The sequence below is a fragment of the Ixodes scapularis genome, unplaced genomic scaffold (assembly GCF_016920785.2).
Source record: "Ixodes scapularis isolate PalLabHiFi unplaced genomic scaffold, ASM1692078v2 PGA_scaffold3__209_contigs__length_174095766, whole genome shotgun sequence".
Taxonomy (NCBI): domain Eukaryota; kingdom Metazoa; phylum Arthropoda; class Arachnida; order Ixodida; family Ixodidae; genus Ixodes; species Ixodes scapularis.
The window spans coordinates 170,451,662-170,472,698 of record NW_024609868.1 but is presented as its reverse complement, the minus strand read 5'-3'; the positions used below and the strand labels follow the sequence as shown (position 1 = coordinate 170,472,698).

Below are 21,037 nucleotides of genomic sequence, written 5' to 3'. Positions count from 1 at the left end.
AGATTAACGTTAAAAAAAGACAGTCAATGTTTTTAATATATATATTGAGTTTGTTAGGAAATGTCCCTTTGGTACATACACATCCCACAAATAAGCATGGGAAACATGCAGATACAACATGAAGCACTCGACACCAGGATCACACTCTCGTTAACTGCTCCAGACCCTTATATAGCCTACATATTGAAGGTAATCATTTGGCCGGTGACCACTTCAGCACTTACTAAGGCTTCAAGTGTCCGATCTCCTTCTGGGAAATCTGTCAAACGGAAGACAGTGTTTAGAATCTCTTACTAAAAGCATTGGTACAACTAATAAAAATTCCGCATAGTTGCTAAAGCAACATCCACAAAAATGGCTCTTAGAACAAACGTCATCGCTTCCCTGCATAGCACCACTCAGGACGAAGCCAGTCAAGGCGGTTGCTCCACTTTAAAATAGTTATTTTGCTTTTCTCTACTAATTGACTAGTTGAATAGGGTCAATAAAGTCACGATAGTCATTTACAAAGTGAGAACGGTAGGGCGTGTTTTTCTAACGCCTGGCCTCAAGCACGCGCCCCATGCCTTTCGTCGTGTTTTGATCGTCGTGTTTTGAGTGTGCGCTCAGACTCGAGGGGAAGGAGACGTCGAAGCGTTGTCAAGGATATAAGGCTCGCGCTGGACGCGGGTGAACTGAAGCTCCTCCTTGCGGTTGTCAACTTGTCAGAGACTATTGAGAAACTTAGTGAACTTTGACGTTTAGTCGAAATGTATCATGTCCAATAAGAAGTCACCAGAAAGTCTGTATCGTTTATATTGATACTGGCTACAGAAAGTCAACTGAATATTTTCAACACGAAGTAAACAGACCGTCTGCAAAATTTTTGATGACACTTTCAACAAGAAGTCAGCACAAAAAGATCAACGTAGAGTTAACAGAAAGTCAACAGCTTTTCTTTTGGCTTAGGCAAAAGAAAATCATCAGAAAAGTGTCAACACAAAATCAACACTCTCTGTTGACCATGTCAACAGAATGCCAAAGTCAAAAGAAAGGAAACAGAGTGAACAAGAAGTCAACACATTTTCAATAAAAAATCAAAAACATTTTTATAGGGGTACGGCATGGTATGCGGTCGCACCCCCACAGGGCTAAAGAAGTCTCATAGCTCCTAGGCGAGAGTGAAGGCTATAAGGAAAACCGCTCTCTAGCCCCATCATAGAAGAACATGGCAGGGCAGCACTGAGCATTTCGCTTGATTTTATTTCGCGACACTGATTGCGGGGACTCCCAAAAACAAAAGGGAAGCGCGAGGAAACTTCACGAGTTGTTATCCTGGACGGGCTTGCTAGAACAGCGTCTCAGCTGACACTGAGTGAAAGAAAGCACTGCAGAGGGTGGGGCGCGCGAGTGTCTTGAGACGCGACTTGAGTCCAGCTGTGCTCGTGCACTGGCTTTAGCAGTGCTTCCCCCCCCCCCTCCCCCAGTCTCAGCTGAGACGCTGTTTCTAGCAAGTCGGCCCTCGCTGCTTATCATTAGTTCCAAAGGGCAAGAGTCATGGTTGGTCTAAAGCGCAAAGTGGAAGCTTGGAGCTTTATTAAACCAACACCGTGATAGTTGATCGCCTGACATTATTCTTATTTCAATAAATGAAATAAAAAGTTATCCAAAGAAAGACGACACAGGGAGGGTTTCGCCCATGTGCAACGCTTCTGATAGGGCACTTCATGGGAAAGGGGTTTATTAGACCCTTTTCCTGTGCCTCAGATTTGAGCCACGATGACTGGCTGTTTGTTGCCTTACCGTGAGGCCCAGTCACTTCGGTTTGGACATAACACTCTCCGTACGTTGTCGACGAGTAGAGTAACATTCGTTAAAATTGAAAATCTCAAATCCCGGCACGATGGCGAACGAAACAGAACCGGCGCGGTTAGAACGCTGGAACCTTAAAGGGGCCCTGCAATCATATTTAAGCGTCTACCTTTTTTGCGGTTTTCACGTCTCTTGGGGTTGGGGCAAGCCAGCGGGCACGGAGAGAGTAAATAAATATCAGTGCGTCATATTTTAACCGGACGACGCAGAAACCTCCTCCACCGACGAGGGCGACCCGCGGTACCGAAAGCGCGCAAAATGTGACGTCTTTAGTCCTCGGCTTACTACTGGTCAGAGCCGCTAAAAGCTTCTTTTTAGTCGAAATAGAAAATATAAGTGGCGCGAACCGTTTCAATTATTTATAAAAGTAGTTTTTGTTCAGTATTTTAGATAAGAAAAGAAACGAATGCAGTTCATAAAGTAGGGAAACAAGTAATGACCCGTCGACATACCCGCCACCGAGCGGTGGGAAAGGCGGCGCATACTATACAGGAGTAGTGGGATCTGGCGCCGACACGGAAAGGTCCCGGATGTACGCGGCAGCGCTGCGGTCGTATGGACAAGAGGATCCGTTCGGTTCCGAGCGTTCTGAAGGCCTTCGGCGAGAAGCTTTGTCTGCGGTTTGGCCGTTCCGCGGTATGGCAGCGCAAAGTGGCTCCCATCCTGAACTGATCTTTACCCCGTGTTTGCTGTCGTTTGTGGCCAATGAAGTGTCGTGTGGAATTAGTGTTTAATCGCGCAGCAAATGCAATGAGAGCCGCTCTGGCTGCCCGCTGCATACAGCTTATCCAGAACATGCTTTAGTGGCGCCCTCTCGCGCCGTCGATACGAAATGCGGCAGCCGTGAGCGCACGATAAGCTCACTACCCCTCCTCTAGTTCACGGCCACTCGCAAGCAACCAAAGACATCATGAGGGAGGTTATTTTTTGCTTATTTTTGTAATTTTAATTTGTCTATAACTTTTAAAATAAAGGGACTATCGAGAAAAGCAAAGTTTCACTAAGTTACTACGTTCAGTGCGATCAGGTACGGTGCAAATTAAAAACCAGTAAAAAAGTCCTTGCAGGGCCCCTTTAAAGGAACACTGACGCCTCCCAAAATTTTTTTTCCTTTTTTGTCAGGCGATTTATTATGGTTGTCGGAATACTACTCAATTAATATTTTGCTGCAGAGTCACGCATTCTTTTAATAAAGCAAAAAAAAAAAAGAAGAAAAAACGCAACTGCTCGAAACCGAAACTCTCGCACCGCACGGAGAAGGGGAAAGGATAGAGTGGAGTGGTAAAAGTCACGTAATTACATCCGACCGTGCCATTTTTTTTTCTCTCCGCACGTAGCAGACGAAATGCGTTCGTTCGCCGTGCAATTCCTTTGCAGTTATGTTTGTTCCGCTCCAGCGGCGTAGACTTTCCTTTTTCCCGGGGGGGGGGGGGGGGGGGAGGAGGGGGGCAGGCTGGGAAGATCTCTGGAGGGGGGGGGAGGTGCATTTGTGCGCAGTAGTAGTAATAAATCTTTATTTGCCCGGATGGAGGGTTAGGCGATCGGTGTCAGCTGCCCCGCGAGGGGTCGCCTTCCCCGGTCGTCTTCCTCAGACGGCGGCTTCGATCCCCTGGATCTTGGCGGCGTCCTCGGCCCAACGGACAACGGCTTCTTGGACCTCCTGTGAGGAGGCCTTGAGGAGAGCGTCCCAGTCGTCTTGACTGGTGACTGCGGAGATCTTGGAATACTTCGATCGATCGAGTCGTGCGCATTCCCACAGCATGTGCCGCAAGTTCGCCTTCGCTCCACAGAGCTTGCACTTGGGGGAGTAGCGGCCCGGGTACCACTTGTGGAGCGTAAAAGGGTTCGGGTAGGAGTTCGTCTGCAAGCGTCGCCAGGACACCGTCGATACCTTGTCCAGCGCGGCGTGCGCCGGCGGGTAGCGAGCGCGATCGCCCGCGTAGTAGTTGAGGACGTCCCGGAAAGTGACCAGCCCGTCTCTCCCCGCCAACGACGTGGTGGAGGGGTCCAGCGTTAGGCCAGCCCGGACAATCAATCCACGGGCTGCGCTGTGAGCCTCCTCGTTACCGGGAAGAGACGAGTGAGCTGGGGTCCAGATCAGCTTGATGGGAGACGTCGCGGGGGCGAACCCGCGCAGAATTCTGGCAGACCATCTCGCCGGTGCCGTAGTCGGCTGCATCTACGTAGTAGACGTCACGTTCCTTCCTGAGGAGCGAGTGTAGAGCCCGAACACGCGCACTCCGGTGTCCCTCGTGGTGTATCAGGTGCATGTGCTTCGGTATGGGTTGGATGAGGAGTGCGGTCCGGACCTGCGTGGGAACGGCGCACTTGGGCCCAGTCTGACTGTCGTAGCGAATGCCTAGGCTGCGGAGGATATGGCGACCTGTTGCACTTCTCGTGAGACGTTCCATTTGAGATAGGCGTTGAGCTTCCACGATCTCGTCCACCGTGTTGTGGATGCCGAGGGCCGCGAAACGGTCGTTCGAAGTGGAGTCGGGTAGACCCAGCGCCCTCTTGTACGACTTGCGAATAAGACAGTCGAGCTTGGTCTTCTCTGCTACCGCGAGACGAAGGAACGGGAGCACGTATGCCATCTTGCTGACGACGAAGGCACGTACCAGTCGGACCAGGTTACGTTCTCTAATGCCAAATCTACGGCCGGAGATCCGCGAGATGACTCGTGTGATCTGGTAGGTCGTAGCCTTGAGCGAGTTGATCGTCTCGTAATTGTTGTCGCCCGCTTGGATGCGAAGCCCGAGAACCCGGATGCTCTTAACCGCCGGGATTCGGACTCCCCGCGAGTACAGCTCGATGTCTGAAGGGAGCTGTTTAGCTCGAACCGGTTTGAGGAGGAGGAGATCTGACTTCTGGGGCGAGCAGGCAAGGCCTCGAGGCGTCACGTAGTCTTCGACCGCGTCGATCGCCGCTTTTTGTCGCAAGCCTAGTAGATATGATTCTGTCAAAACCTTGTTGCACGTTTGCCTTGCTGTTCCTTCATATGTGTGATTCCGATCGTGTTCTAACTTTGAAATAACTGTATCTTCACGTTTATCTCTTGCACGCTTGTGTTTCTTTTGGTGTGAATTGATGCTTGTATTTAGTGCTGCAGTGCTGTGGGGCACTGCCAAGGCTGTTGATATTATGTAACCGAGCATTGTATATTTGGCTTTATGTTGTACCACTCCTGCCAAAGCCTTAAAAAGGGCGAGCAGTATGAATAAATAAATAAATAAGAGTGTCCTGGATCTGGCCATCGCTGCCGCCAGCCACCCACAGCGTAATGTCGTCCGCGTAGATGCTGTGCTGAAGGCCGCCGATGGCTTCCAGGCGCTCCGGGAGGCCCTACATGGCCGTATTAAATAGGAAAGGAGACAGGACAGAGCCCTGGGGGGTGCCCCTGTCGCCCATGGGAATCTCTTCAGAGGTGGCAGCGCCGATCGAGATACGGGCTGTGCGGTTCGTGAGAAAGTCTTGGATGTAGGCATACGTCCGGGCTCCAACCCCCAGCTGCTCCAGGCCAGCCAGGACCGCGTTGTGCTTGATGTTGTCGAAGGCTTTGGTAAGGTCCAGGCCGAGCACGGCCCGCGTGTCCAGCCTGGAGCAGCCCTCTCCGTTTATGATCTGGTGTGTAAGACGCAACATGACATCCTGCGTCGAGAGGTGTGGCCTGAAGCCCACCATCGTGTGCGGGTAGAGAGCTCGATCTTCCATGAACCTGTTGAGTCGGTTCAGCACGACATGCTCCATGAGTTTCCCGACACACGGGGTGAGCGAGATGGGACGCAGTGCGTCGATGGAAGACTTCTTTCCGGGCTTGGGAATCATCACCACCCACGCCGTCTTCCAGGCCGGAGGAATCTTCCCGGCGTGCCAGCACCTGTTGAAGTAAGCCGTGAGTTTGTCGACCATGTCGTGTTGAAGGTGTCGGAGCATCTTGTTTGTGACTCCGTCGGGACCGGGAGCGGACTTCGTTTTGAGGTCGCGGATGGCAGCGGTCACTTCGAAGGTTGTGAAATCGGCGTCCAGTACCTCGTTAGGGCTTCCCGCGTAGAGGGTGGGCGAGCGGGGCGGCGTGTCACCCAAATATCTTTGGCGGACCAAGTCGATGAGGTCCTCTTCGGATTTTCCGCTTCTTCGGACGATCTCGCACATACGGTTGTGTTGCGTGGCCTTGTTCCCTTCCGGGTCGAGGAGGTGTCGAATGATGTTACACGTTTTTGGCACGTTGGGCTGCCCGTCGAAGCTGTCACATAGGTCTTGCCATTGCTGTTGACAGACGAGCTCGGCGTGCTCCTCGATGGTGCGGCTAAGCTGAGCGATGCGTCGGCGAAGTGATCTGTTCTTCTGTGTGAGAAGTCGTGTCTCGAGCTGTGTCTTGGCTTCCCAGAGGTGGAGAAGGCGGCTGTCCGCCGCGTCGAGACCTCCGTCTTCGGGAATCCCCTTGGTGGCGTGGTCAGCTGTGGTGCGGATCCATTCTGACCAGAGGTCGATGTCCCGGATGTCGTCGACGTGCTCTTCCCCGAGAAGCGAGCGGAACTTGTCCCACCCAACGACCGTGCAAGGTTTGCCCCTGCGTTGAGTCGGGCCAGCCGTCGCATCGATGCGGACAACAAAGTGGTCGCTTCCAAGGTCTTCACCCGTGTTGGTCCATATTATCTCCTTGACGTGCTTCGTAAAGGCGAGGTCCGGCGTGGTGTCGTTTTGTCGGATGTTCCCGCGCCGGGTAGGTTGGTCCGGGTCGGTGAGCAGCGAGAGGCCGAACTCGTGGGTATCTGTCCAGAGATTCCTGCCCTTAACGCTTTCCGTCCCGTACCCCCAGGCCGGGTGTGGTGCGTTAAAATCTCCCACGACGAGGAGAGGCTGTTTTCGGGCGATGTCCAGCGCCGCGAGGAATAACTTGGCAAACTTGTGCTTGGAACGAGGACCGCTATAGATGTTCAGCACGAAAAGACTGCGGGTGTCCGCTTTCTTGGGGGCGATGATCTCGATCAGGAGATGGTTGATGGTCGAGATGCCCGTGTCATGGAGGATTACCGGAACGTTTCTCTTGACCAGTGTCGTGACTTGCGTCTTCTCCGAGTTGTCGCACCCGAACGTCACGTAGCCCGAGAGCTTGGCTTGGCGCCTTGGCTCTTGCAGCGCAATCACGCCCGGTCGGTCTTCGAAGGGGAGTGCATTTATGTGTTGTTGGAAGTGTCCGCGTTTCTTGCCGTAACCGCGACAGTTCCACTGCCAGACGATGTAGGTTTTGGATTTACGCATGGTGTTCGTGCGGGTGAGGTGGTGTCGCCCGGAGGCGGTCGGGTTGTGAGGCGAGACTGGCGAACCATGTTGGGTTCTGCAGCACTTCGGCAAAGGCTTGGTGGATTTCCTGTTGAACGGAAGGGGCCGAAGAGCCTCCCTCTCTCGCAGGTGCAGGAGATTTGGATCGTGTCGCCATCTTGCGCTTGACAGGTGGGGATGTTGCCACTGGATCTGGTGTCGGGAATGTCGTCCCAGCTTGCAATTGCTGTCGAAGGTTGGCGCATTCCTGCTCCGTCCGTTCGAGTCGGTCGAGCAACCGTCGGTTCTCATCGCGAAGCTCGGTAACCATCCTGCGAAGATCGTTCAAGTCCGAGTTTTTCGAGTTGTTGGCCGTCTTGTCCTTGCTCTCGCGCGTCGGCTCGCTGGCGGGCGGCGCACCCCATTGAACGGTTTGATCCCCTCCAACCCTTTGTCGGGACCGGGAGCGGCTTCTGCTAGGTTTCCGCGGGTTTTGCCGCTTCGCTGGCGTGCGGCTCCGCGACCGTGACGCGGGAGGCAGAGGAGGGAAGTCGGCTGAATTCGGCTGGAATGGCGTGCGCTGTTCCGCAGCCTGTTGGAGACGGTCCCACTTGCGCTTGACTAGGATGTGCGGGGTCTTGTAAAGAAGCTTGCATTTCTTATCTCCCGTCGGATGACTCTTGCCGCATATCCCACAGGATGGTAGGCAATCGTGAGTGGGTGCCGGGTTGAGCGCGTAGCACGCGTTGCAGCGGCGATCTGTAGGGTTGGGGCAGACATCCCCCCTGTGTCCCACGCTGCCGCAGGTTGTGCAAATCTCTACCTTCTTTTTATAGATGTAACATCGGAAGTCGACGTTCCCGTACCGGACCCAAAAGGGCACACGGTCACCCTCGAAGAGAATGAGGACGGAGTTGGAGCGTCCCATGCGACGTGCATGCAGTACGGAGGGGTTTCTGCTGTGAACGAGATTCTCTAGAATGTCTTGCTCGGAGTCTTCCTGCGGTACGCCTTGAATGACGCCTCGTTGGGTGTTGTCGGGAGGAACGACGTAGGCGGCGACTTTCCATTCCTTCTCTCGGTACGTGTACTTCGTGAGTTGACTGTAGCGCGTGGCGTTTTCGGGGCTCGGGGTGCTAATAAGAAGCGTGTTTTGCTGCTCGTTTAGCCGAAAGGTGTCCCTAGCTGCCATGCCGCCAGTCACGTTCGCCGCTAGTTGTATGCTACGCTGTACCGTCACGCAGTCCCCCGGTTTTAGTTGAATGCCCCCGCGCAATCGAAAGACCACCCGGACGTCATCTTCCGGTAGCTTGGGAAGCCTCGGGGTTTTCTTTCCTCTAGCTGCTCTTTTGGCCGCTAGGCCAGTCGTCTCGGGTTGATTTTGGCGGGGCTGCACCGCTGCGCTTTGCACCCTGCGCCTCGCATATGCTTTCTTGATTGCGTCTTGCCAGCCGCTGTTAGGCGCGTGGAAACCTTCCGGCGAAATCTCGTCTCCGTCCATGACGACGCAAGAGTGAGTAGAGCTTACCGGTGTGTGCGGTAATCCCTGCGTGGCAGTCTGGTCCCACTTGGACTCCGGAGGACTCGAGGGGTTTCCACTCGGTGTGGCCATATAGTACAGTTAGGCTTAGCGAGGCGGCGCCTCGCTTCGGCCAGGGAAATCGAAGTTTCTCGGCGAAAAACGGGTCGAACACCGAAAAAATGGTATCCAAATGTTCCGTACCACTTCCGCCGTGCGGTAGTGTAGAAATAGTGGCACAATCAAGCAGATGACCGCAGGAAAAATTCATTTGTGCGCAAACTAAAAAGCGCCCCCCTCCCCTTCTCCGGAAGCACGTTGGGGTTCCATTTCTCATGTATTTTGTCAATAAAGGCAATGTGGGCGTTGTTTTGTTTACATGCCACTACTAGAAATTCGTTACATGGCACGTAAACAGCGACTAGGTCAGGATCATAACCCGGGACCGGAGGAAGGGGGGCTCGGCCACCACCCGCCCCCCCCCCCTCCCCCCGGATCTCACCAGGGGGGGGGGGGGGGAGGCGCGAGCCCCGATGCCACCCCGTTGTCTACGCCTATGTTCCGCTCGCTGTTCTGCACTTCAAGATTAGTTGTTCTGTACATTTAAGTGTTGGCAACTAGTGGTGAGTGCCCGAGTGCCGTGGTGAATTCCCGAGATCGGCTCCGGAAAGATTACTCCTAAGATGTTGCGTGAAGAGGTGCCTCACATGTCCTGCATCTGAAAGTGGCATTGTGCGGCAGAGAGCACAAGTTTTCGGAAATATCAACGGCTGGCTGCAATTCCTGTAGGACAATTACGCGAAGCTCGGAAAGCGGACGCTACCCGATTCATATACTCCTTGCGTTTTGCGGAAAGTGACTACATTGAGTTCGCAGGTGTAAAAAATGGAATCGCATGGCATTTCGTTCAGCGACGTATTGTCCACAACAATTGTTTTTTTTTTTTCAGTGATAATTGTAAAAAAACAAACGTAAACATCGCAAGATGCGTGACCAAAAAAAAAGAAAAAAGAAAAAAGAGCTACACTTACACCAGGGATCGAACCCGTGCCTTCTGCGTGTGAACCGGACGTCATTCCGCTGAGCTACTGAGGGATTTTTCTTTTTTTTGTAACTCAATCATGCGTAGTAATGCGAAGGGTAGACGGTATGTCAGAAGTTTGCTGCTGATTTCCCTTCACTACATGCACTCCCGGCTTGAAGTCGAGCAGCACCACGCATAGGCCACATTCGCACCTCGTAAAGAAACCGTACGCGTGCGTATTCAACTCGAAGTACGCACTTCGTACTTGACGTTTGAGCGAGCGATGTCTTCTGCCACGAGAAGGGACGACGGCTCAGCGACGTCTTCAAGCAATCGGCTTGCTGGTCGGGCGTGTCGTACGGGATGAATATCAGTTCTTTTGATCGGTTCAAAATTTCGCTTTCGAAGGAAGACAGAATTCGCCGGTACCGTGAACGACAGTTCTGAAGTAGACGTCCAACGCCCGTTGTCCGCTGCCATCCGCTAGTCCCGCAATACGCGAAACGACGCCATGTTGAGAATTATGCTGTGAACGCACAGAATGCTTCCGGTTGTCTGTGCTACCTTTTTTTCAATCAACGCATCTGCACCTTTTTGGAAGCTACGAAAAATGGGTTTCATATTTTTTTTTTAATTTTTAATATTGAGTGTGTGCTTTCAATGACCCACGACTTTGATTAAATTTGGTGGTCGCGTCGAAACCTTAGAAAACGGCCCGTGACAACGAAAAAGAGAGTGAGCGCGACTCAAACCGGCCAGTTCTCGATCGACGGTTTTCGGGCAGAAAGAAGCCGAATTTCGAGCCGCAAATTCTGTTCTGGGTAGTTGGGCTCTCATATGTCACGCAAAACTAAAAACCTCGGCGAGCCTAAATACTCTGTCAGTGTCCCTTTAAAAAAAAATTCTGTTCATTTATCTTAAAGTGAAGGAAAAAAATTCCCCTATGTCATCGCTATCATATGTAAGTACTTCAATATTTGCACCGTTCGTGGTGTAGGAACATGGCGGGCAGCATTGAATAGGTTATTTATAGGCACTAGATGTTTTCGAGAACTTGCTCGTGACTTTTTCGCGTTTTTCTTTTTTTTTAATCTCTCGCAAGACTAATTGATTTTCTGCAAGAACGAGGAAGAAGCGCGAGGAAATATTTGAGACGAGAATCCTCTGCGTCAGGGACAGAATCAGCGTCACTTTTTCTGAACTTGTCAACCTCGAACTTCAGGTATGGTGGCGTCGAGTGTTCCGCATTCTTGGGTAGTTCCACGTGCCGCCGCTTTATGACGAAAAAGTGGCTCTGTAGCCAGGATACCGGTGCAGTTTTGTTCGAAGGGGCGAGGCATGAAGCGTCTCAAGTGTTGTGCGCGAGCGCGCGAGGCACGAGAGCGTGTCCCACTACGCGTGCTCATGCAGGACGCAATCCTACGCGTGGTGCCATTGTGCGCCACCCGATGGCACCAGGCGTAGGGTACCGGTACCATCGGCGTCATGAAAAAGTGGAATTCCATGGTTGTTCTGTTCGGTACACCTCCCCTTATAGGAAGTATTCACTGGACGCCATATTTGTGGGTGCTGTTTAATGTGCATGCTCAGAACGAGCTCACATCAATAGGATGCTAAGACCGGCACTCTCGATGGTGCGGAATGCACGTTGCAAAAGAACTGTAGAAGCTCGCACACACAGATATGAAGGCCAGTGAATACTCCCTATAGCCACCATACTTCAGCCACCTTTCAAAAGATGGGGCAAGTGCGTGCCGTCTGCTACAACATAAGTCCTTTTTAATATTTAAGTAAACTAAGATGCTTTAAAAAAATTGCAATCGTAAAGAGTGATTTTAATTAGAAAGAGAAAAGCTCTAATTAAAGAATCATTGAACAAAGCCATTGTTTAACATTGCCTTGCCAGTACTGTATATATCCCCAGGAAGAGCATTGAAAACCTGTAAAACATAAGAACGGCGCAGTCTTTTCCCATATCCAGTCACACATCTCTCTACATTAAAGCGAGGAGAAACACGAAGAAGGCGTGCAGGCTTATGAAGCGTTTTAAAACTGTCATTCCAAAAGTGTCGGAGCACTGCTGTTTCTTTAAATAAACAAAGCAATGAAGGCATCTGCATGTCAATAAACAAATTTTCACTGGATGAGAAAACAGAATTGTATGCAACACTACGCAAGATTCCTTACAGAATACTATCAATTTTCATCCGCCAGGACGCTGTGTAAAAGGCATGAATCGTAACTCCGTATCTCAAAACGCGGTAAGCAAATGCATGGACCATAATCTTTTTAACAGTGAAAAGTGCAAACACTTTCATATTATACATCATGCAAGCCACTTTTTTTCGAGCGGCACATACATGAGACATGTGTTTATTCCAAGACATGTCAAATTAAAAAAATGAGTCCCATATATCTAGTTGAGCTTGCCCAGGGTACAGGCACGCAAAAGCAGGGTTTACAAGCAGAACTGTGCAGGCAAAAAGGAAGATTAAAAAAAACATGGTTTTAAAGTATTTCTAAAACAAATAAGTTGGGTTTTTACGGGGTTCACCTTTATGCGATTAGAACTATACCAATCCATTAGGTGGACAACATTTGATTGTAAAATATTCACAGCTTTGGAAAAGTCTACATGCCGTGAAACAAGTCAAATATCATCCGCATATTGAAATAATCTACATCCATAAAAAACAGATTCCAAGTCATTAACATAAATATTAAAAAGCAAAGGAGACGGCACCGATCCCTGAGGAACACCGGCTTGTAAAAACTGCGAGGTACTGTCTAATTTGCTTACAGAGACGACCTGTGATCTTCTCTCCAACAGATTCGCCAACAATGAATGGAAAGGGCCACGGAAACCGAATTTCCATAGCTTTTTAGTGAAAGTTCGTGGATAACCGTATCAAAAGCTTTGCTAACATCCAAGAATACTGCACGAGAGAACAGGTTACCTTTAAATGCCGAATATATCTCATCAGCCAGATCTTCCAAAAGTTGCTGTGTGCCACTTCCAGAAACAAAGCCGTACTGCCTGCTGAATAACAGCGAGCACTTCTCAATAATATTATTCATAATGTAAAAAATGTGTGTCTCAAAAATTTGTCCAAGCACGGGTAGAATCGAGATTGGACGGTAATTTTCTATTGTTTTAGATTGGCCACCCTTAAATATGTGCCTTACAACGGCAGTCTTCAACTGGTCAGGAATCACGCCCGACTCAATAAAGCTATTCATCACGAAAATCATAACATCTTTAATATATTCAAAATTACGCTGAAGACAACCGACAGTTATGCCATCTATGCCAGACGACCTGTTAGGTTTAACGCTGAAGAGCAAAGAGCGCAAGTCACCTTCGTTCACTGGAAAGAAAAAAGCAGAGTTCTCGTTATTTTCTATCTCAGGCTCAGACGTATTTTGTGGGACACTGGTGGAAGTTGCAGAAAAGAATTGAAACGTGCCGTTATTTCCGTGAAGTTTTCACCGTAATTACGCTTTATCACATCGTCCACAGTTCGCCTACAATTCTAACCTCGCAAATTGTTAACAATAGACCAAGTCTCCGCAGAGCTGCCACGCGCCTTTGCAAACTTTCCCTTAAAATGTTGCCGTTTCGCGGAACGAAGTAATGTCTTAGCTCTGTTCCTCGCTACACGGAACTCGGAACGTAATTCGGCATCCGTCGGTGCTGGGCGACTACGAGCCCATCGAACGTCTTTTTCTTTAATGGCGGCGAGGACGTCCTCATTCAACCGGACACACTCGGGTCTCCGCGTTTTTTATTGTCACGATACGTTTGGATAAGTCGTTAAAGGATTTGATAAGCTCTACGAACTTTGCGTGAACAGTGAATTCAGAAACTGACTCGCGGAATGACCTCCAGTCAAAGGACGAAATGTGTCGGTCAAGTATATTATTGTCAATGATTTGCATTTTATGTTTATTAATTATTATCGTTATCTATCCTCGTCTCCGCAATCGTCCTAAACTGACATGCAATAAACTGGTGATCGGCAAGTTTTTGGGAGATAACTGACGACGTGACCACAGTATTTCGAGCTCTGACACAAATATGGTCAATTGATAACGACACTAATTTATCTACTAAACTTTGTTCTCTCGTAGGAACATTAATGACGCATTCCACGCCTTCATTAGTCAGTATGTTGAGATAATCACATACCTCAGATCTATCCTGCTTCGCTGTGTCTATGTTGAGATCTCCCACCAAACAAAACTGTTCCATGTTATGCACCTATGGCAGCATTTCCTTTAATTCATCCAGAAGGCCCCTCACACTTTGGGAGGGAGGCCTATACAGGCCAACAAGAAAACTTCGAAGCAAGTATTTTCCATTTTGAGGGCGATAGTTTCCGCGTGAGTAATAAATGAATCGCGCTTAGTGACCAGCCACGTGTCTTTCACAAAAACCACAATACCCCCACCCCCGTTTTTGATTGCGAAAACCAGAGGTTAAAGAGCTCCAGTTTGAATTGGTTCCACCAGTTCTCAGATAAATTAGTTTAATAATAATAATAATAATAATAATAATCTTTATTAATCATTTGAAGTGGAAACAAGATACAGAGACGGGTCTGTCGAAGCCAATAGGAGGCTTGAAAGACAGGACCCGGCAGTCAAGCGACGACAAAGAAAGAAAAAAAAAAAGTTCAGTAACAGACACAATCCAACAATAATAACAAAGTCACATCATATGTTAAAAAAACAAACAAACAAAACAACATGATATACAGTATTACACACCAACACACGTCACCAGGATGTAGCAAAAGCCCATGCACCGGACCTAGATTGAAATATTGGTTAGCAACTTTTTCAGTTTCCTTTTTGTGGTAGCTTAGAAGAAGAAATCGGGAAGTTTATTAAAAATAAAAGGTACCATCCGCTCTCGCTTACCGTATCTGGCATAACAATGAGGCGTCTCGAAACGATTCGAGCTGCGAAGCTCCCTACGTGCTACAAGTGGATGCTTAAAATTATTACACCAGAAGTAGCGAAGCACGACACATTCTAAGAATAGTGAGCGGAAACTCGGCATTTGTGCAACTTCAAATATGTCAGTATCCACGGGAAAAGCAAGCTGATATCCAACACGGTTCAATCAACATTTCAAAATGCGGTCTACTTTACTCTGCCAGAGTTCTGCACAATTACCAAATAACTTTACACCGTATCCAAGCACACTATAAGCCAGCGCATGAGCGATAGATCGTCGGGCAGCAAATTGCATAAAAATATGGTTGTTGAAAAGGAAAAAACTAACAGTTCGAAGTTTGCCACAGACGTGCGACAAATGTGTTGCCCAAGACATGTCAGAATAAAAAAAAATACGCCTAAGTACTGGACGCTACTGACGAAATCCAAAGTGGAGCACTCAGAGCCTCGACAATTAGACCTATGCAGAGCAACCGATGTGTCAAGAGACGTACGCTTCAAAGGATTTCGGAAGCAGACAAGTTTTGTTTTAGCTGCATTAACCGTGAATAAATTATCAAAAAAACAGTCCACTACTCGTTCTATGTCTTGCTGCAATAACCCTACAGAGTGGTGAAAATCAAGGTGACTAGAGACTAACACAGTGTCATTTGCGTACTGAAACATTTTGCAGGAATAAAGTCTTAGTGAGATGTCATTAACATAGAGATTAAACAACAAAGGAGATAAACCCGAATCTTGTGGGACACCAGCTTTGAGCCTTACTTGAGTACTTATGAAATTTGCTACCGACACAATTTGCGAACGTTCAAAGAAGAAACTTTGGGGTATGCTCAAAAAGGAAGCGCGGAAGCCGTACTCGTGAAGTGTATGAAGCAAACACTTCGTGGCTGACCGTGTCAAACGCTTCAACCACATCAAAAACAAAACAAAAAAAGAAAGCAGAAGAACAGGGGTTTCGGTGAAATCCCCGATGTAATCGGTCAGAAAAATCTTCAAGCAAAGACTGCGTTCCCCTGCCAGTTACAAACCCATATTGGCTGCGTGACAGTATAAGTCAAAACTCTTAATATAACTGGACGTTACAATGTAAAGGCACGATAGAAATAGGACGATAGCATTCTAGTTTATTAGGTGACCCTCCCTTGAAAATTGGTTTTACAAGTGCGGTTTTCAAGCTCGTGGGTATCAACCCAGTTATCAGAAATCCATTTATTATTGTAAGAAGAACATGCTGAATGTGCTCAAAAAGTACGGCATAGGTCGGTAACACGAGTTCCATCAGCACCTGGCGCTTTGTTGCGCTTCAGTGAAAACATAATTGCGCGGAACGCAGCCAAATCAAGGTGAGGTAAACACGCAGATGCCGACACCCGATGAACGTGTGGGAAGAATGTGAGCCCCTCATCTCTAGTAGCACCTGACAAGGCCGCAAAAAGTTCATTGAAGTCGTTGACAACCGTCTGTAAGTCTGGGTCGACATGCTTTTGTATGTGGTCGGAAAGTGATTTTTTTTTTTTGCAGCATGCCCTGTGAATGAGTTAATCAACTCCCATGTTACGCGTGGCTTTGATCTCGACTCAAAGAACCTTCTTTTGAAAGTAACAACGCTTAACTGACCTTATCATCGCGTTCGCTCTGTTCCTGGCGCTTTGATACTCTGCCCTCAAGTTTGGGTTATTTGGAGCACAGCGGGCGTGTAGCGACGTCGCATCCTTATTTTTGACTGCGGCCACAATATCAGCCGTAATCCAAGGTTTATTCGACCGTTTCTTGAAATAAACAACCTTCCTCGAGTCACGATAAAACACCTGAAAAACCTTGACGAAGTCCGTATAAATATTGGCGGGCTCAACAAAGTCCAAAAATCCATCCGAGTCGAAGGCAGACATGAAGGCATCACATTTTGCTGTATCAGTAATCGAAACAAACGAACTTGCTGGTATAATAATAATAATAATAATAATAATAATAATAATAATAATAATAATAATAATAATAATAATAATAATAATAATAATAATAATCAATCAATCAATCAATGTTTATTATACAGTGCCAAGGAACAACCCTGAGGTCTTGGTGCTGGTACACTGGTGGAAAAAAAATACATTATACACATCTCCGCAGAAAATAAGATACATTTTTAAGCACAATACTAGCCAGTACACGAGTAATTCGTATTATGAGATAAAAACGAGGCAGTAACAGTAGACAGGGAACACAAGACCGTAGGATATCAAGTGGACAACCAGAAAACACGCCATGGAGATGACGAAATTCAGAAATAACAGAGCCATTCAGCAATGCTCATCCTGCACGGGCAAGTTTTTAATAGAAAGGACAAACGTCCTGTAGCAAGGGTGGAAAATATCAAGTTTTTCCGAGTAATGATTCAAACGCTGTGTCATTCTCACAATTGGGTTTACCGGACTAAACGTTCTAGAAGCATAAAAAGATGACAAAAGACGAATGGGCACACGTGGGACCCTAAGGCACATTTCAGATAAGAGGCTCGGAGAATTGATGAGTCGTCCATGCAGCGTTTTAAACAAAAATAGTAAGTCCGCGTTCTCCCGACGCCGGTGCAAGCTAAGCAAACCAACACGCTCTAACGAAGACTCATATGTTAAACAGTGAACATCCTCCTTTATGTAGCGATGTTTAAAGATAGAAACAAACTTTTTTCGCACACGTTCGATCTCTAAGGAGTGACTTTTGGAAATTCCATTCCAAACAACTGAGACATATTCTAACTGCGACCTGGATAGCGAACAGTATATCGTGATAAAAGCCATCGGGTTTTCGAACTCCCTGGTTAAGCGAGAGGCAACGGCACCATGACAGAACAGCACACGACATAACAGCCCGCGACAAAACAGCACGGTCAAAACAGCACGCGTCAAAACAGCACAGCGTCAAAACAGCACGGCGACAAAACAGCACGCGTCAAAATAGCACGCGACAAAACAGCACAGCGTCAAAACGGCACAGCGACAGAAGAGCACGTGCCAAAACAGCACGGCGTCAAAACAGCACAGCGTCAGAACAGCCCAGCAACAAAACAGCACAGCGTCAAAAGCATGACATTGACAATATTCAGCGTTTTAGGTTTGTATTATTTGAAATTCCGCGCACTTTTTTTTCGGTTTTTATTCCAAACAAATGTTTTCGGTTTATTTCGGTGCATATTTGTAGACTCATAAACTTCTCAGTTATATTAGGCTTATTGACGAAAACCAGTAAACTAACGAAAGTGCAATAATTAAAAGCGTTTGTGTAAAATGTATATTGAGTACCAGGTACTGGTCTTCTTTTTTTTTTTTTTTGCCGTCTTTGGCAGCCGACGCGACCTGTTCTATAAAATGCACTGGGGCCTTATCGTGTCTGACATCGTCGTGTGCTCGTATTTGTACACAGGACGAGCATGAGCTTCAGTACCACTTCGGTCGGAGAGGCAAATATCAAAATGGAGAAATTAGCAAGCATTGTACTCGGTGCGTTTTCCCCTATTTTCACGACTGCGAGAGGTGATAAATTCGCGCCGACGGCAAAAATGACAATAAAACACTCGTATTTATGCCCTCCTCTAGTAGACGGAAGCTATGGGTGTTACACAATGCGCGGCATTTACGAACGCTCTTGATTTCCGTTGTTTGATTTCACGATTAAACTCTCTTCTTTTAACAAAGAATTTGGCACAAATCTCTATCAGTTGAAAAACCCAAATTTCGTCCTGAAGACCCCTGCGCCCCCAGAGCTTATGTTGAATGTTGAACCGACGTCGCAGACAAGCTGAAAACTGCGAAAGGAAGTGGTCATATGGTCAGTAATGAGTGGGGTTCCGTGTTTTCGGAGTTTTTTCGTCAAGTGCGGAGGGTGTTTTTCTGAGTTCATTTTTCGCCGAAAATTCCAAGTTTATCGGAGTTTATTTTTGTTTGAGTCCGAATTCTCCGAAATTTGCAGCTCGAATTCGCAGTGTTTCTTATTAATAATAAACAAATAATATCAAAATGTAAACATACTCTGGGCAAAAAGAAAACGCGATTGTATCAATTGATATTTTCATCAGTTGGATTTGGCGTTGGTGCCATTACTACTGACAATACTAATTTGTCCTAGAACAAAAGTGACACACAAGTGTTATTTCGATAAACGTGAATACCTTAAAATTAATAACCTACTGGAGGTAGTCGCTGGGAAGCCTGTATTCATTCCATGCTATTCCATCAACCTACCGCGAGGCTGCAGAAGATAGAGTGGAAAAGGATGTAATAGAGAAGTTTCAAGTGTCCTCTTTTCCACTTTACGTAATATATATGGTCCATAGCTTTCGCGGTTACAAAAACACAACCTCTCCTTCCTCTCAGGCACAAATAGTATGGCCGAAACCGGAAACATAAACAGTGACTTTTGTCTTGACCCGATAGTACAGTGACCTGTTGTCTTGACCAAAATTCGACAGATATGGGTGGTGGCATTTTCTCGGGACATTTACTCTACGCGCTGATTAAATTATTAATTGTAAAATATATTTGTGTGTGTGTTTGTGGGCGGGGAGCGGGGGGGGGGGGGGGGGGGGTGGCGGAGATTGGCACATCGAGATTCAGAGTTTATCAGATAAATCGGAATAGACGAAACTTTTACTGGCGGGTATTTTCCGAATTTATCCGAAAACTCGAAACCGTAGTTCCGAGTCACGCCCCCCCCCCCCCCCCCCCCCCCCGGCCACACACACACACCACTCCAAACGCCCTCGAAAATACTGAACTTTTTCCGTTAAGACCGATTGTGGAAAAATGAATTCGGCGTACTTTTACCGGTTATATTCGGTTTAACCCGAAAACGCTAAACCCTAAATATAGCGTTTAAAATTTAAAAAAAAAAAAAAAATTAAATACGGCACCGTAAAGGAATTGAGGTTCTAGACCAATTCGTCGAAAGCCAACCCGTCGACGGCCAATTTTTCGAATCTGTTCTTTTGGAAGCAAGTTCGGAGTGGGGAGTATACTCGATGCGCGCATGACAATTCCCTGGGAAGTACCGAAGCCCCCGCTGGTCCGTATTCTGGCTTTTTGTGGCGTACACAGGCCGAGGTTCAGCAGTTTCGCGTGGTTCGCATAATGAGCCGTGCTCCGTGCTGCGCATGCGCGAAGAGCAGTGACGTCACACGGCGCACAGCTGGCGCGCCGGAGTCGCCGCCGCCGCGCCCGCCTCGTGAATCTGCGCATTCCAGAGGAGTGACGTCATAGCCGCGGCAGACGCACTGGCGCCACCGCGTGCCCAGCTGTGCGCCACCGTTGCTCAGTAGCCAAGTCTGACGCTGCACCGGAGCCGCTTAATAGCGCCTCTCATTTTGTACGCATAAGCTCACGCTACGTATACCCTGGCATAGCCGAGCTAAGCCACCACAATTTTTTTTAGCAGTTTTGCTCATTTTGGCGCGCAAGTTTGCTGGTGATATCGTCTACAATAAATAATTCAATCGCACGGCAATGTGCTTTCGTTAGTTCTTAAAAAAAAGAAAAAAAACAGAAGGCGTGTGCGGCAACGCTGCGTTCAGCCCATGCTGCAGTGTAAGGCCACAGCATTGAGGCCACGGCATGTTACTGCTTCACCGGTTTCTACTCGACCAAGGCCTTCGTCGGCAATAGTCTGTGAATTTAACTCAAAACGTACAACTTCTCGCCTGCAAGCCCTAGCCGCGTGTTTCCAGGAGATTTTATCCACGGCGAATGAACCCCGCAGAATCGGTGCCCATGGTACACCTTGAATACGCTCCACATTAAAGTCACCTTATCTTACCGGTTCTATCAATGTATCTGTAATCGGCGCATCTGCCGCTTTTTTTTTTCTCTTTTTTTTTTTTTTGGGGGGGGGGGGGGGGGGGGGGGGGGGAGGGGACGTTTTACGCTTAGGTGGTAATTACAAAACAACGAGTACTACGGAACCTCACCGGACCGCCACAAACCAGGCAGTTCATAACTTGAACTTATAGATATATTTTTCCGAATAACTTTTCCTCTTTCTCTGATACTTAGTAAAAGAACCAGACAACGCAGCCAACTCTAACTACCCAGTCTATGCGGAGTTTAGCGTAGTTAAGTAGTGCGAACTTTATTTGTCTTTAGTAATCACACAGCAGCAGCACTCGGGACACTGACTTGAGTGCGATCCCGTCGCCGCCAGCGTACATTTTTTTATTGTTTCTCCACTAGCTGTTAAATAATGCCACGCAATGTCTAACCCGTTTTCTTTACGCTCTGTTTTGTTTTCATAAAACGCTACCTATAACAGCCTTTTTACATGCGTGCTGTTTCGTCGTTGTGCTGTTTTGACGCCGTGCTGTTTTGGCACGTGCTCTTCTGTCGCTGTGCCGTTTTGACGCCGTGCTGTTTTGTCGCGTGCTATTTTGACGC

The 21,037-nt window shown here is 47.9% G+C and overlaps 1 protein-coding gene and 1 pseudogene across 5 annotated transcripts in view; both read right to left on the bottom strand.

Annotated features, from left to right (window-relative positions):
- LOC121837154 overlaps window positions 1–21,037 on the bottom strand; it is a 174,513-nt gene that overhangs the window by 107,448 nt on the left and 46,028 nt on the right. The window lies entirely within an intron of this gene.
- Window positions 3,339–9,069, bottom strand: LOC115327757 (annotated as a pseudogene).